The 18,017-nt window shown below is 38.1% G+C and overlaps 1 protein-coding gene across 1 annotated transcript in view; it reads right to left on the bottom strand.

Annotated features, from left to right (window-relative positions):
* LOC124805345 overlaps window positions 1-16,965 on the bottom strand; it is a 173,374-nt gene extending 156,409 nt beyond the window's left edge. Inside the window, exon 1 of the mRNA XM_047265865.1 lies at window positions 16,862-16,965. The gene's annotated coding sequence lies outside the window, so the exon portion shown is untranslated. The remainder of the gene's footprint in view (window positions 1-16,861) is intronic.
* Between the last annotated feature and the right edge of the window lie 1,052 nt (window positions 16,966-18,017).

The following is an 18,017-nucleotide window of genomic DNA, read 5'->3' as shown; positions in this document are numbered from 1 at the left end:
GAGCTAGTTTTTCGTCACCTGAGTGTGATAAAAAGCCAGCTAGTGAGCAACCCAAAGATGCTGGGGCTGTTGATTTAAATGTTATATTACAAGCAATAGCTGCCAGTAATGCAAAAATGTCAGCCAGTAATGCTAGAATGACAGATGATTTAAAATATGACATAATTGAGGTAAATAACAGGATTGTGGCCAGCCAAACAAATTTAAATAAACGGTTTGAGGCAATGGACAATACCTTCAAGGCTGGTTGCAATAAGTTGAAAGAGGATCTAGACAGTTTGAATTGTAAAATTGATTACAATCATGAGGATATTAAGAAAAAGGTTGCTCAACAGTTTTCTGAAATGTATAAAACAGTTAAATCCGAAGTTGCTGAGGTTCGCAGAGACTTCCAAATGGAAGATGCGAAGCTGGAGCTCAAGTTAACAGAAAAGATCGAGGCGGAATCTGAACTGTGCTCAGATAGATTTAAAGATGTTAATATAAAAGTAAACATATGTCAAGCAGATGTAGATGCAATCAAAACTGATACTACTCATATTGTACAAAGAGTAGATAATGTTGAAATGAAAGTAGAAAATATCAGTACTAACATTGCTAACATTGAGAGTAAAGTAGCTTCAGTAACTTCTGGTAATGGTAGTATACAGCAAGTTGTAGCTGCAAATGCCGCTTTTATCGGGTGTCGGCAGTTCTTGCGGTTCGTTCCAGATAAAAATATCCATCCGCTAGATTTCTGGAACGATTTTGAAGATGTGATTCCACCAACTTGGTCTGAGCGAGAGTATGTGTGGATGGATGGATATGTGCATGTGTGCGAGTGTATACCTGTCCTTTTTTCCCCCTAAGGTAAGTCTTTCCGCTCCCGGGATTGGAATGACTCCTTACCCTCTCCCTTAAAACCCACTTCCTTTCGTCTTCCCCTCTCCTTCCCTCTTTCCTGATGAGGCAACAGTTTGTTGCGAAAGCTTGAATTTTGTGTGTGTGTTTGTGTTTGTTTGTGTGTCTATCGACCTGCCAGTGCTTTTGTTCGGTAAGTCACCTCATCTTTGTTTTTATAGAAAATCTCATTTGTTAGAAGCCATTTAGCAGGTGACGCCATGCTTTGGTCAGCTGATGTTATGTTGAAGTGTAAAACATTAGCGGAGTTTAAAACAGCTTTCATTAATGAGTATTGGTCTAGCAATAAGCAAAATGAGGTGTTGAGAGAATTTTGGAGTGGAAAACGCTTCAATGCAGGCAAGGAGTCCATTAAAGAGTTTGCTAGGTCATGGATTTCACGTTTGTCACATTTGGACGAAAAGCTGAAACCTGAAATGATAATACTAGGTCTTGAAGCCAAACTGCCATGGTATTGGCAAACTAGAATTATATCAGCCCCTAGAGACAATCTGGATCGTTTCATTGAGTATTTGGAACGTGTAGAACGTGTTGCTGCCAATGAGGAGCAAGCACGTAATAACCGAAATGCCAATAACAATAATAGTAATTTTAGGAACGAGCAAAATGGCAATGTAAACATCAGAACAGTAGGTGTTCGCCATCCTAAGAGAGGTAGGAATTGGGGAAATAATTATCAGAACCAACAATGGCGTCCAAGGGATAATAATTTTGTTCCAAACAGAAATATGCATGTAAACAACAGTACGGAAAGTAATGCTGTGCCAGTCAACTATAATGAAAATAAAGGAAACAGTAGTAGGCCGAGGCAGGAAAACTAGTTCCCGTCTATGAGGACACTGGCGCTCACCAGGCGGTTACTTTTCCTAAGCCAGTAGTTACGGAAATTGGTAAGACAGATCAGAATACTCAAACTGAACAGGTGGATGAAGTGTCGGTAGCATCTAAGGATACAACAGAAATATTAGATCACTCACAGTATTTGATAGATACCGTGTTAGAGACGCTTTCTAAGTGGGAAGAGAAAGAGAAGGCGCAGCTGTGTAACGATAGGGACGAGCTACAAAATACTGAATTGACAGGTGAAGAAGCAGAAGAAATTCATGCTTATATTTACGATGAGGATGATGTGCTCTTATCTAAAGTGCCTGTGCAGGATGTTGATAACGTACTAATAGATTTAGGACAGGAGGTAAGTGAGAATGTAGAGGGTAGCCTGTTGGGGGTCGATGAACCCAGTAGCTGTGACCAGTTGTCACTTGAGAAGGAAACAGACGATAATGGTGAAAGTGGTTTAGCTGTAACTAGTATTATGCCCGGTCTGGAGGCGCAGAATCGCTCAGACTACAGTAATTTGGGTCATGTTCAGCAAACTAAATGTAATGAAGTCATGCGGTGTTTCGATTTGAAATTAATAGATCGACTGGAAAAGGCAGCTGAAAATGTAATTCAGGAAACCCCTACACACTGTGACCTAAATATAATGAAGACAGATGTCGATCACTTTAGTTGGAGACAAATCCAAAAGGAACTATTAGATGAATTTGAGGAACCACCTGTACAACCTAGAATAAGCCACCCTATAATAATAGTGAATATGTTGGGTATCAATGTATGTTGTCTCTTAGACAGTGGAAGTGAAGTGAGTGCGATATCTCAGTCCTTCTTTGATGCATTACCTGGTAAAGACAAGCTTACAGTAATGAGGGTATCAGGACTAAGAATAATTGGTGCTACTGGCAAGGTGTCAAAAACGGTAAAGCAAGAAGCTTTGCTGTCCTTTAACATTAATGGTAATTTAATTGATCATCCATGTTTAATTGTAAACAATCTCAGTATTGAGGTTTTAATTGGCATAGATTTCTTGTCAAAATATCAGAGTGTTGTTGACTTTGAAGGAAGCCAGTTAAAAATTGTCTTGCCAATAACCGGAGTAATTATAGTACCTTTTAGTGATAAACATGTAGTAACTGATCATGAAACTTGGGAGCTGCCTATACGAGTTCTGAAAAATAGGAGATATTGGGACGAAGGTGTTAATCTTAGTACAAGTAAGCTAAACACAGAAGAAGAAGAAGCAATTATTTTGGATAAAATAGAAACTAAATTGCAGGAAATCGATAAGATTTCAGACAATCAAAAGGAAGAACTGAGACAGGTTCTAAAAAGGCATCATAAAGTATTTTCAGATCGACGTGGCGTGGTCAAAGGTTATGAATGAATGCTGTAGGGAGGAGGTTGTTCTGTAACCTCTACACAGTGTGGCAGCTGTGCAGTCCCAGCTGTGTGAGATCTTCTTTCCTTTTCAGGTCTCACTCATTCTTCAACTTTCCTATCTACAAAAATTTCGACCCCTTCTTTCCTTTACGAAAATTTTCTGAAACCAATGAATGCTGTAGGGAGGAGGTTGTTCTGTAACCTCTACACAGTGTGGCAGCTGTGCAGTCCCAGCTGTGTGAGATCTTCTTTCCCTTTCAGGTCTCACTCATTCTTCCTCTTTCCTGTCCTCAAAAATTTCGACCTTTTCTTTCCAAGTACTAAAATTTTCCGTTATGACTATCAAGCCAGCATTAAGCTAATGAATGCTGTAGGGAGGAGGTTGTTCTGTAACCTCTACACAGTGTGGCAGCTGTGCAGTCCCAGCTGTGTGAGATCTTCTTTCCATTTCAGGTCTCACTCATTCTTCATCGTTCCTATCCACAAAAATTTCGACCTCTTCTTTCCAGACATGAAAATTTTCTGTCATGGCTATCAAGCCATGAGTTATGTAACCATTCTATCTACCGACTAGTGAAGAAAAATACCTAATGTGACAAATCTAATAGTGACAAACAATAGAGAAGTATGACGAAATTAAGATACAAATGTATTTGAGTAACAATTATGTATAGTACCCTGGTAATATAGTAAGTACAAAGTGTTGTTTTATTGGAAATGGTCCACCAACAGTAATTTAAAAAGATATATGAATTCATGTACAAGCAGGATCTGAAGTGGTAGTGAGACCTAGTGTATGCATTAGAGCTAACTAAGAAATAGTAAAAGAGATTGCTTAGTGTTAGGAAAAATATGCAGATAAGTTGTAAGATTAAACTCACCTGGTGTAGCAAGGAAAGGCAGTGTAATAGAATTGAGCAGTGTTTGTGGTTGAGACGTGAAGGACACGTCCCTGAAGTATTTATAAGGTTGGAGCTGGCCATTATTTTAGTGTAGTGTGTGACAGGATACACCTACACGTATTGAGGTTATGAGTTGGAGGCGTGAATGCGACCGTAGGTACCCTTATGTTAGATGAGACAGAGCAGCTCATGGTGTCCTATAGGTTTAAGGAATTTAGCATTACGCTCGTCCATAATTACTTGATGCACTTTAGTGGTAGGTCTGAGAGAGACTACCTGAGGTTTCAGCGTCCGATCGAGTGGAAATGGATTGCCACGTGAGCAAACTAATCAGCTGCAATACACTATGAATATGAAATAAATGTGCTATCCTATGCTTTAAATGTTAATAGAGCGAGTGTTAAATAAGTACATACACTAGCAAAATAAATAAATAACGTACTGACAGACGTGAAACATTATTTTAGCTCAGCATAAATACACTTCAAAGTAAGTAAGTACCTAATTGCAGATGTGGAACTGACAACAGCAGAGGACCAATAAGTGGATTTAGTAGTCAACTAAACGTAGTGTGTTTTGAACACTCATAACTGTACTATTACCAAAAGTTACTCACATGTACAAAGAAGCTGAGGAAACTACTAATCAAATATACTCATACTATCTCTAAGAATAAGGTAATCGAAGATGAGTCAGCTAAATAAATAAAATACAAATGTATTAGGATACCGAGCATTGGTTCAGTGTTCCGGCCCAGAAATAATAAATTCAGATTAAATATGATTTATGATTGTATGACTTAGGAGCATAAATTTTCTCTAGTACATGACTAAAGGCGTTTTGAGCCATTTGTTTAACGATTTTATGACAGTTAAGTAACCGTAAGAGTAAAATTGAAAAAGTTCTGTTAACTTAGTTCCAGCAAAATATTGAAGGATAAAATGTATATATCCCCATTTCATTGTGACCCACCCATAGATATTAAGTGAACAGAGTCTGAGGCACTCTTTTTGTTTGTTCTACAGGACAAACCAGATAATGGCAGCCTGGTAGCTGCGTGAAAGCGTGGAGTGACTTGGACACAACTCACAGTGACCCCTCCCCTTTCCCCCATGTAATTTAGAGAGAACGGGAAGGACGCATACCACAGCAACTTCCCCTCCTCTACCCTTGTGAATGGAAGTGTAGGACGCCAGCCAAAGCGGCTACAACCACGTGTGTAAAAATTATTTGTGAACTTTTCTTTCAGATTTATAAAAGACTGCTAAGAGATAATCATCTGTTTATGTATCATGTTATTTTCTTTGCATTTGTGTATGTGAAAACGTATTTAATGTATTTAATGGATCTAAGATTTTCATAATTTTTCAACTTGTATGTGTTTGTTTGTCTAAGGCAATATGTATGCCAAAATATTTCATTGACTTTGCTTAAAATTTTGAGTAATGACATTGTTTAAAAGGCAGTGAACATGCCCACAATTTAAATAATTAATGTAGGTAATCAGTTTTCTTTAATGTTTCTACATGTTTATATTTCAATTTTGATTTTTCATAGGGAGTTAAACTGTACTCTTGCTTCCCTTTTTGTAATTAAATTTTTTCTCATTCATTAACATTCATAAACAAAAAATTTAAGTAGAGGGTGATGTAGGGATGCCATCTCACCTATTCTATTTAATATTATCTTAGAGAAGATTGATAGAGAATTCACCAAAACTAATCCACAAGGGATCCAACTGCAGGGACAGAACATTACTAGACTTGCTTATGCAGATGATGTAGCCTTAATAAGCACTTCAAAAGCTGAATTAATCAGGATGATGCAAAATTATTACAAAATAGCTGAGAAAGCTGGACTTCATGTGAATGAAGAAAAGACAGAATATCTAGTCATAAGTAAAAAACTCCAAAAGAATACACCACTGACCGTAAATGGCATCACTTTCAAGGCAGTTGACCACTTCAAGTACTTAGGGAGTCTTTTTAGCAGAGACAATAGAGCAGAAATAGAAATAGACGCCCGTCTAGCAGCAGCTAATAGAACTTTTTACAGCTGTATCAAAATTTTAAGGATGAGATCACTTAGTACTGAATTCAAAATCCGTTTTTATCAGTCAACTATTGTACCAGTAGCATTATATGGATGTGAAGCTATTACATTCAGGAAAAAAGATGAAGAAAAACTGTTGATATTTGAAAGAAAAATACTAAGAAAAATATTTGGACCAATCTTCGATGAAAATGTCATGGAGCGGAGGATAAGGAAAAATGAAGAACTACGGGAGCTGTACAAACATAGTACCATTGTGGAAATGTTAAAGAAGAGAAGACTGAACTGGGCTGGTCATGTAGCAAGGATGCCGGAGAACAGACTACCCAAAATAGCATCCACTAAGAAATTAGAAGGAAAGAGAAGAAGAGGAAGACCTCGAATTAGGTGGATGGAGAATATCCGGGAAGATGCAGCTAGGATGGGCATCAACTCTGATTGGACAACAATTTCCCTGGATAGAAATAATTGGAAGAGGCTCATAGAGCAGGTGTATGGTCGATAAGGCCTTAGCCACGTGTAAAGAAGAAGAAGTGATGTAGGGAAGCAGCCTACTCACGCTGTAGTAAATTCACATCAGTTTCCATTGTGTGCCAGCCAGTCTGCTTTAACTAGCTCTGACGTCATAAATGTTGCGCAATACCTTAAAAATCAAGCAAATGACCTAAAACTTTTCTAGCATGTCAGGAATAATACTAAATTAATGTGTGTTAAATATCAGTTCGATAACTTCAGCCATTTTCGAAATTTGGATGTTTTCTAAAAAAATCATTGGCGCAACAGAAAAGAGCTAGAGACTTCAAAATTTATATTTAGATTCATCTTTCATAATGATTTAATAAAAACAGTACTTTGGATTTCACAAATTAAGATTTTAGTGGAAATTCATGATTTTCTGGTTTTCGTCTCAAAACTGAAGGAAGCAAGATAGATTAAGTAGGCTAATAAATAAGGCTAGGATGTTTAGATTTAAATAGGTTGGAGGTCCGCTATGACTATGAAGATGTGAAAAGTTTCTTTTGAATACCTATAAAATTATAGCGATAGCGGATCTCAAAAGGGCCAGTTCAGAGCTCATCTACTGCGTGCAGTGTAATTAAATTAATTCTCTCGCCCAAAATATTTAACTTAGCCACGTCAAAATTTTATTATCAATACTTACCTGCGTGCTGAATGCACATTTAAATTAAGAGCTTCATCGGCCATCAGCAAAAGAAGCTATAAATTATTATGTAACTTGAAGTGGTGCGTTACTAGCCCAGCGGCTAGTCGGGAGAGCCGATTTGATCAGGCCTTCCCTTAGCCGTCCGCACCGCGGCTTTATATATAAGAACGCTGCACGAGGAAGCAAGGCCCCAGTTCTCTCCAGACGTTGAATGACACGCCATCTGTGTCGGGAGTCGCGTCGCATCGGTATCACTGCTACAAACAGCCTCGGGTGCCGTATTAAGTTACTAGAGATACGCGGAACCATGAAATCATTTCAAGTGAAGGGTTAATTCTGGGATGATTTTCATTATCTAGCTTCAGTTTGCGTATTGTCGTATTTTCACGTGCCGTCGCGGGACAGACATTCTACCAATTATTTAGCGTGGCGTTTGATGAAATACTCTCATCAAATTATGGCGAGCATTCTTTTTAACATTTAATTCGGACATTTATAGTTGCATCAGCGCATTAGACTCTGAACTGCTCTGTTAGTTAGGTTGTAGGGATACTTGTGTTTTTTATCAGTGAATTTCAGAATATACTCAACTATTTTGGAAAATCGTTTTTGATTAGAAATCCCGGACAATCTCCTAATTCCTCAGAGCTATAAGCTGCAGCTATAATGGTATTCTCAGATGAAGTGGGCACTAGGAACTCTAATTACAGGCTTCACGGTTTGTTAAATCACTTTCTGGGTGCTAAAAAAGTAAATAGAGAGCCAGTGTTGAGAACGGCGAAAGACAGCATTAACAACATTCTAAAAGCCTGAAACGGATTCAACATGCAAGCATTTATACAGCAAAACAAATTTTACAACTTATTCGCCGCCCCACAAAGGCTAAGTTACCGGGCATTTCGGATGAAGTGTGGGTCGACTCTTCTATGGGCATTCTGCAGCCTTTGCTCCCGCCCACGCTGTGCCAACAGCCTAAATTTCTCAGGTCCTTCACCCTCTTCCTTCCCCATCAACTCTTCTGTCAGAAGAAAGAGCAAGTGCCTCCAAAAGCTTGCAAAAGTTAAACCTTTTTGTGCATGTGTTCTCCTGCTGCTGCTTGCTGAGTAGATTTTTTTATCTATCAATTTGAATTAAATTTAATAATTCATACAACAAATTAATCAGTGAATTCCACACAATAATTCTGGATAAATAAAATTAAAATTTTCAACAAACTGACCACTTATACTCCCATTAATGACCACCTTCAGTTCAGCCAGCTCTCATTGTCATTCGGCAGAAGACTAGTGCATATCATCTTTGTGGCTGGAGTTGTAATGAGGTTCCAATATGTGCTTTTCTAGGTCATAATAGTGTGTTGGCATATTAAGAATGACCTTCAAATGATACAAAAACAAAAGCAATTTCCATTTGGCATTCAGTGATGTGGCTTCAACACTTTATGTTTTTTGGACAAGTGCACAGACACCATAGTATTCCTAATGCAAAATGTAAATCTAATTTAACGCAATTAGTACTGTCAGCAGACTGCTTGCCAGCTGACAAGGTGACTGCTTCGCTCTAGAGGCATCTGGCTGCAGCCTTCCTTTTCCTCTTCCATTTTGCCCTCAGCCCCACTTGCTGCCGTGCTGTGCTTGGAGTGCTAGACAGGAGAGTGGCCAGAAGGATCACGTAGTGCTGTTTGACCAGCTCTGTTTTGTAACATGACAGAAGGTGTTGTGGACAGTCTCGGACAAATGTGCAGAGCTTATTCGTGAAGTCACCAAACGAGATCGAACAACATCGTGTTTGGCCATTTTCTTCATGTTAGTTGGTACTGCTTGTTGTGTGAACTCTAATGTGACACATTTGCCTTATTCAAAGGTAGAAGTAATGATAGGACTGATTTTTGTGATGACTCTGGCATGAAACATTGTTGCCCTCATCTGAAAAGTATACTTTCCATTGTATGCTCGTCACAAAGAGTTCAGCGACACCTTCAGAAGAATGGTACACACGTAAGTTGAGCCCCAGACACAGCAAGAGACCCATATCAATTGCGTGATGTTAGAAATTTTCCAAGTAGGTATACACGAAAATGATGCAGATTGAAATATAAATGGGGACCATCAACTTGGATAATGTTAGCCCATTTTTCTGTCAGTAACTGCTATATGACAAAATCAGTTTAGTGTTATCATATTTTAGAAATTGTTTGTGCCATAATATTTTTTTCAAATGATACAAGTACAAACACTACTTGCCAACATTCAAATCAACTGCATAGCTGGTGAGCAGTTGAAAGATGGAATGACATTATTTTATATCAATTGCAGGTCTGTCATGTAAATATCACTACAGTAGTTGTTACCTATCCTTTAATGACAGAAGTGTAGATATCAGCTGCTTGCTTACAAATTGAAAAGTAACGCTGTCATCAATATGAAGCTGGTTTGAACACCACGGCACAGTACAGTAGTTAAGGCATTAATATTCAGGTGGTAATATTTTTGTACTGTTTTTGATTGATAGCACATGGAAAGTTGAATATCAATATAGTTTGTTTGTCACAACTTTATATGAACAACAATGAGCCACTCCTGAATAGGGTGCAAGAACATCATACTGATATGGGCAAACGTTATGTTAGTTGCCTGTCCAGAATTACAGGCACTGCTCAGACATTCTATGACACCAGTACCTACTAATTTATAACATTGTATTTTCAGTAGTTGACTTAAACTGAAAATACTATGGTAAACACTATTGTATAGCATAGTAGGGACACTATAATGTGGCAGCCAGCCATGAGTGTAAAAAAAATGGGGGTGAACAAGTCCTGCCTTCTTCTCACATGGCTGGCAGTTTACACCCATGTTCTGTGCTTATGCAGAAACAGAACTGACATGTGGTTATAGGAATTGCCAATCCCTTCTGGTCATAGTAATAACAGTAACGGTTTCATTTGTCTGTGGGCCACTCTGTACGATGGTGTTGGACATGTCATCTTTACATGGTGTTTGAAGATAAAACAATTATAAGTTTAAAAATTATACAGTTACATACATGACTAAATCAATAAAATGAATGATTATCTTAATATTAAGATCTAGGAACATTGATATATATACAGTTATAGTGTGTTTCAAGGAGTTGCACAGATATACATCTATAGAAGACATGCTTATTTCTCGTAAAATAACTGCTTATAAGCAATGTGTGTGTGTGTGTGTGTGTGTGTGTGTGGTGTGTGTGCGTGTGTATCACAAACAGAAGTCACTTTATGCGACTTGAAAAAATTACATATTTTCACAGTTAACAGTACATACAAACAAATGAGTTAAACTTTTAGCTTCGAGGTATTCTTTAACAATATTTGGATTAGTTTTACCACATAACATTTCATTTTACTTTTGAAAACAGACATCTTGGTATCTTTATATAGTGTGCCAAACTGTTGTATGGAAAGCCTCCTATTTTTACAGGCTCTTTGTCAGTTAATTTGAGTCCATTTCTTTAACATGATAATCATTTTCATTTTTGTGTTATAATTACAGATATCTGTTTAACAATGCAGCATGGTTAGTTGTTCTATACACAATTATTTCATATATGTGCATAGTGAGATCTTGAATTTACTTCTGTAGTAATCTCTAGGAGATAATTTTGCTGTGCATCTTACAGCTTTCTTTTATAGCTTTAGTACTCTTGAGTGCACATTTGCTGCATTTCCCCAGATCAGTATAACATGATATTTGTGAATGGACTAGTCCACAGTACATTCTAGTAGTGTTTAAAAGTTTATTGTCCTCAACATTTTTCTCATCAGTACTAAACTAAACTCTCTTTGTAACAAATATTGTTTCTCTGATTCTACCTATCCACCATCACACTCAGTAATTTGTAACTTTCTATCTCGACAAAATCAATGTCTCTCAAGATTGACAGTAGCATTGTTCAACTTATACATTTTGTTGGCATGTATTTCTATATATGCATTCCAGTCTGAGCTGCTGGTCTTGTGTACGTGAGGTGTGCTTGCTAGTGTGAAACAGTGTGTATGTACGTTTCCTTTTCTGAAGAAGGCTTTGGCCGAAAGCTAAATGTGTAACAGTCTCTTGGTTGTGCTTGTCTGCAGCTCAATGTGCCATCTTTATGGTGAGTAGCTGTCTGTCGTTTTCCTTATACTGTTTGTATATGTGCTTTTGTTAACGTTTATAAGAAGCTTATTTTTGCTGAAATAATTATTTCCATTTGTATATTTAGAAAAGCTTTCTTTTGTAAGCTATGTGTAAAAACACTACTTACAGCAAATGAAGTGTCATCAGCATACATGGCACCACTTCCACACACTATGTAGTGCAAATCATATAGGCTATGTACAAAAAGAAAAGCAGCAGGCCAAGCTCTGATCCTTGATGCACACTGTTGTTGTTGTTGTTGTGGTCTTCAGTCCTGAGACTGGTTTGATCCAGCTCTCCATGCTACTCTATCCTGTGCAAGCTTCTTCATCTCCCAGTACCTACTGCAACCTACATCCTTTTGAATCTGCTTAGTGTCTTCATCTCTTGGTCTCCCTCTACGATTTTTACCCTCCACGCTGCCCTCCAATGCTAAATTTGTGATCCCTTGATGCCTCAAAACATGCCCTACCAACCGATCCCTTCTTCTAGTCAAGTTGTGCCACAAACTTCTCTTCTCCCCAATCCTATTCAATAGCTCCTCATTAGTTACGTGATCTACCCACCTTATCTTCAGCATTCTTCTGTAGCACCACATTTCGAAAGCTTCTATTCTCTTCTTGTCCAAACTAGTTATTGTCCATGTTTCACTTCCATACATGGCTACACTCCATACAAATACTTTCAGAAACGACTTCCTGACACTTAAATCTATACTCGATGTTAACAAATTTCTCTTCTTGAGAAACGCTTTCGTTGCCATTACCAGTCTACATTTTATATCCTCTCTACTTCGACCATCATCAGTTATTTTACTCCCTAAATAGCAAAACTCCTTTACTACTTTAAGTGTCTCATTTCCTAATCAAATTCCCTCAGCATCACCTGACTTAATTTGACTACATTCCATTATCCTCGTTTTGCTTTTGTTGATGTTCATCTTATATCCTCCTTTCAAGACACTGTCCATTCCATTCGACTGCTCTTCCAAGTCCTTTGCTGTCTCTGACAGAATTACAATGTCATCGGCGAACCTCAAAGTTTTTACTTCTTCTCCATGAATTTTAATACCTAGTCCGAATTTTTCTTTTGTTTCCTTTACTGCTTGCTCAATATACAGATTGAATAACATCGGGGAGAGGCTACAAACCTGTCTTACTCCCTTCCCAACCACTGCTTCCCTTTCATGCCCCTCGACTCTTATAACTGCCATCTGATTTCTGTACAAATTGTAAATAGCCTTTCGCTCCCTGTATTTTATACCTGCCACCTTCAGAATTTGAAAGAGAGTATTCCAGTTAACATTATCAAAAGCTTTCTCTAAGTCTACAAATGCTAGAAACGTAGGTTTGCCTTTTCTTAATCTTTCTTCTAAGATAAGTCGTAAGGTTAGTATTGCCTCACGTGTTCCAACATTTCTATGGAATCCAAACTGATCTTCCCCGAGGTCCGCTTCTACCAGTTTTTCCATTCGTCTGTAAAGAATTCATGTTAGTATTTTGCAGCTGTGACTTATTAAACTGATAGTTTGGTAATTTTCACATCTGTCAACAGCTGCTTTCTTTGGGATTGGAATTATTATATTCTTCTTGAAGTCTGAGGGTATTTTGCCTGTCTCATACATCTTGCTTACCAGATGGTAGAGTTTTGTCATGACTGGCTCTCCCGAGGCCATCAGTAGTTCTAATGGAATGTTGTCTACTCCCAGGGCCTTGTTTCGACTCAGGTCTTTCAGTGCTCTGTTAAACTCTTCACGCAGTATCTTATCTCCCATTTCGTCTTCATCTACATTCTCTTCCATTTCCATAATATTGTCCTCAAGTACATCACCCTTGTATAAACCCTCTATATACTCCTTCCACCTTTCTGCCTTCCCTTCTTTGCTTAGAACTGGGTTTCCATCTGAGCTCTTGATATTCATACAAGTGATTCTCTTTTCTCCAAAGGTCTCTTTAATTTTCCTGTAGGCAGTATCTATCTTACCCCTAGAGAGATAAGCCTATACATCCTTACATTTGTCCTCTAGCCATCCCTGCTTAGCCATTTTGCACTTCCTATCGATATCATTTTTGAGACGTTTGTACTCCTTTTTGCCTGCTTCATTTACTGCATTTTTATATTTTCTCCTTTCATCAATTAAATTCAATATTTCTTCTGTTACCCAAGGATTTCTATTAGCCCTTGTCTTTTTACCTACTTGATCCTCTGCTGCCTTCACTACTTCATCCCTCAGAGCTACCCATTCTTCTTCTACTGTATTTCCTTCCCCCATTCCTGTCAATTGTTCCCTTATGCTCTCCCTGAAACTCTCTACAACATCTGGTTCTTTCAGTTTATCCAGGTCCCATCTCCTTAAATTCCCACCTTTTTGCAGTTTCTTCAGTTTCAATCTGCAGTTGATAACCAATAGATTGTGGTCAGAATCCACATCTGCCCCAGGAAATGTCTTACAATTTAAAACCTGGTTCCTAAATCTCTGTCTTACCATTATATAATCTATCTGATACCTTTTAGTATCTTCAGGATTCCTCCAGGTATACAACCTTCTTTTATGATTCTTGAACCAAGTGTTAGCTATGATTAAGTTATGCTCTGTGCAAAATTCTACAAGGCGGCTTCCTCTTTCATTCCTTCCCCCCAATCCATATTCACCCACTATGTTTCCTTCTCTCCCTTTTCCTACTGACGAATTCCAGTCACCCATGACTATTAAATTTTCATCTCCCTTCACTACCTGAATAATTTCTTTTATCTTGTCATACATTTCATCTATTTCTTCATCATCTGCAGAGCTAGTTGGCATATAAACTTGTACTACTGTAGTAGGCATGGGCTTTGTGTCTATCTTGGCCACAATAATGCGTTCACTATGCTGTTTGTAGTAGCTAACCCGCACTCCTATTTTTTATTCATTATTAAACCTACTCCTGCATTACCCCCATTTGATTTTGTATTTATAACCCTGTAATCACCTGACCAAAAGTCTTGTTCCTCCTGCCACCGAACTTCACTAATTCCCACTATATCTAACTTTAACCTCTCCATTTCCCTTTTTAAATTTTCTAACCTACCTGCCCGATTAAGGGATCTGACATTCCACACTCCGATCCGTAGAACGCCAGTTTTCTTTTTCCTGATAACGACGTCCTCCTGAGTAGTTCCCGCCCGGAGATCCGAATGGGGGACTATTTTACCTCCGGAATATTTTACCCCTTGCTTTCAGCCGTTCGCAGTACCAGCACAGCAAGGCCGTTTTGGTTAATGTTACAAGGCCAGATCAGTCAATCATCCAGACTGTTGCCCCTGCAACTACTGAAAAGGCTGCTGCCCCTCTTCAGGAACCACATGTTTGTCTGGCCTCTCAGCAGATACCCCTCCGTTGTGGTTGCACCTACGGTACGGCCATCTGTATCGCTGAGGCACACAAGCCTCCCCACCAACGGCAAGGTCCATGGTTCATGGGGGGGGGGGGGGGGGGGGAGGGTGATGCACACTATTTTTAACAAATCCAAAATCTGAATATACACTTGCAGTAGTATTGTTAACTTTTATGTTTCATTTCTACTTCTCCATTTTCCATGAATGATTTTATGATGTCGTCTGAATGCCCCTTATACCATAACATTGAAGATTTTCTAACATATTGGGGCATACACAATCAAATGCTTTTGAAAAGTCATGAAAAGTAGCACAAACTTTCTTCTATTCATCTAATGCCTTAGTTACAAATGCCAAAAACTCAGATGTTGCAGTTTGGTGCATCAACCCTTTCTAAACTTATCCCGTACATTATTCAAATTGTTGCATTTTCCGACAAAATTTACTGTTCTGTCTTTTCAATTATTTAACATAAGACAAGTGTAATAGTTATTTGTCTTTAATTTCCTGGGTCTTCCTTGGTGCCTTCTTCTAAATAGGAATCAAATTCACTCTTTTTTTTAAACGTCTCGTAAATATTCCTTCTTTCATAGCTTTATATAAAAACTCAGACGCTTTCCCACCTACTGCGTGACGCATTTAATTAATTCTGCAACACATTAGTGGACCAGGTTTCGTCTCTTCACTCATTCCTGAATAAGAAAACAACGAGCAACGCAGTACATACAACACACAGCGAAACGGAATAAACAAAGCATTAAGGTAACGTTTCTCCGCAGACGTTCGCACTTCAGGCAGCAGTGCCTACTGCCTTTAAAATAGGTACATCACACGAAATATATGCCGGGTCGTAAAGGTAGTTCACAACACCCCTACCAACATTGCCACGTTAAAGAGTCTACGTCATAGTGGTTGTATAATGTGGTTTGGTGTTATGAGTTAACTGTATGGTAGTCACAAGAAAATTATTACTTTTTTATAATCATTTATCATACCGTAATGGGTTTAGAAACTGCCATTAAAATCCAGGAATTATGGTAGAATTGAGATGAAATACATGACCATGCAATGAATGTTTTACATTAATCCGTCTCTCTAGGGTATAAACAGCGGGATTTCTTAATTTAAAAAAAAAAAAAATCAGACATACGGTAACTTAAGCTGAATCAAGGTGGGACAAAGTGTGTTGCCTAACACACACACACACACACACACACAGAGAGAGAGAGAGAGAGAGAGAGAGAGAGAGAGAGAGAGAGAGAACCGCGCGTGGGTACTCACTTGCGTTAATATGGGACTTTAAAACAAAACTGCAACAAACAGTCGGAAAGGGAACAGCAAGAATCTCGCTAGCCAGATTCAAGAAATGAACTGCTACCGGTAATTGTTCTCTTATTATTATTCTTTTGAGAAAGTCTTAATAGCATTTTTACTATTGAAAACGATCCTTCCAGTTGAAAAGTAACGAAAACATATCAACGACATGGAATATCTAAATGAAACAACTGTTTTTTCGTCTCAGTTCAAGTGTTGCTCATAGGTGATATATAATATGGTATGGCAGTATTCCATTAACAGAGGGACATAGACCTACTTTGGTAAAAAATCTGTGGCCATCGTCGAAGTTAACAATGCATTTGACTAGCACTGAATAACTAAATTATCTTCGCACAATTTGATGACCTTGCTTTGGAATTAACGACTTTATCGCGTAAGGAACAGCGGTAGGAAGCATGTGGTGAGTATTGGCATTATCACAAAGAAAAATACCCGTACAAAAAGATGACTTTTGGATTGTAATGTGAAGATTTATTTGAAACCTAGTGTATGGTATTTATCTTGCTAATTACGCATTTTGAGGTTGAAATAATATATTTAAATGGGGTGGAACCTTGAGTCCTCAAATTACAGCAGTATCTCGAGTGCCGGTTTATATTGTCATTCGTACGTCTTTTTAAACACTAAAGCTTCTACTGATTAGCGAGGGAAAAATTCAGTGTCATTACATTATAAGAAACAATTTTTAACTCTCCTCCGAAGCTGTATCAGTAGCATCGTATAGTATAATATTAGTGACAGCCATTTACCTTGGAATACGCGGCGTGGACGACCCAGGCAACAACGACGATATGTAGCTCGTAAATGATCCTGGTGCTTAACTTGCTTGGCGGAAACGGTACTCTGTCACGCCTTCCATTAACTGGTCTACAGTACCGGTAAGTCAAGCTCTGTTTATAATCTCACTCGTTCTAATTAGCGATGCGGAATTTACATGGCGCGGCCCCAGCTTTTGCTCATTTCCTGTGCTTACAGTTGAATTATTACAACCTTGTGAAATTTGACATTCTTTTGGAAGTCTTCGCAAAAGTTATTTAGTGTATTGTCATGAACTCGTATACAACATTCTTTTTTTTTAGTGCGCAGATGAAGTTACAGTCTTAACAAGCCCAACAGATCAGTGTACTTTCAAGAACAATGCATCGCCAGCCGAAAACACTACTGTAGTGACTGCTACCTTCCAGGATCGTACCTACGTGGCGGAATTCATTCTACGTAACTAAAAGAGTATGAAATCGTTGAACCAAGCAAGCTTTTCACTAGAGGAAAAGTTTCTTGACATCATTTCCATTTCATATACAGTATCAAGTTTTCATAAAAATATAGCCAAACGGTACGCAATTTTTAACCTTATTTCTCCCTGTTGTGATGACAGATGGCGCTGGAAACAATAAATATAACAAGAACTGTAACTTGATTTTTTTTACTTACAAGGAATCATTTCCCACTTGTCTTAACGGTGTGAAATTATGCAGCGAAAGTTGAATATAAAGCAACTGTGAATTTCGGAAAGCACATTACCAATTTCGTATGTTCCTAATATTTTTTGTAGAAGTTGCCACTTAAATCAAGGTTTTCCTGGATTGCCTTTTATTAATTAGATTTAAAGACAAACACTTCGATTTTAATACTATTATTCAAAACAATTGAAAAACAAACTTGTCGGACTACATTTTTTTCAGGTTTGATTTTTAAGATTGAATAAAAACCTTGCTTTGTACAGTGAACCTTCAGGTACCAGTTTTTTCGGTCAGTATATATTGCTTTCTTTAGAAAATAGACGGGGAGATCGTTCATTACAGTGATTTGGAAAGCCACCGGCTGTATGTAATTGCCAAAAATCTCCACACACCTTATTGTTGTACTTGTGAACAAGTTCTGGGCTTATTTATACTCCACTGCCAT

The sequence above is a fragment of the Schistocerca piceifrons genome, chromosome 7 (genome assembly GCF_021461385.2).
Source record: "Schistocerca piceifrons isolate TAMUIC-IGC-003096 chromosome 7, iqSchPice1.1, whole genome shotgun sequence".
NCBI lineage: Eukaryota > Metazoa > Arthropoda > Insecta > Orthoptera > Acrididae > Schistocerca > Schistocerca piceifrons.
Note: the sequence above shows the minus strand (reverse complement) of the source record. Positions and strands in the feature narration are given on the sequence as shown.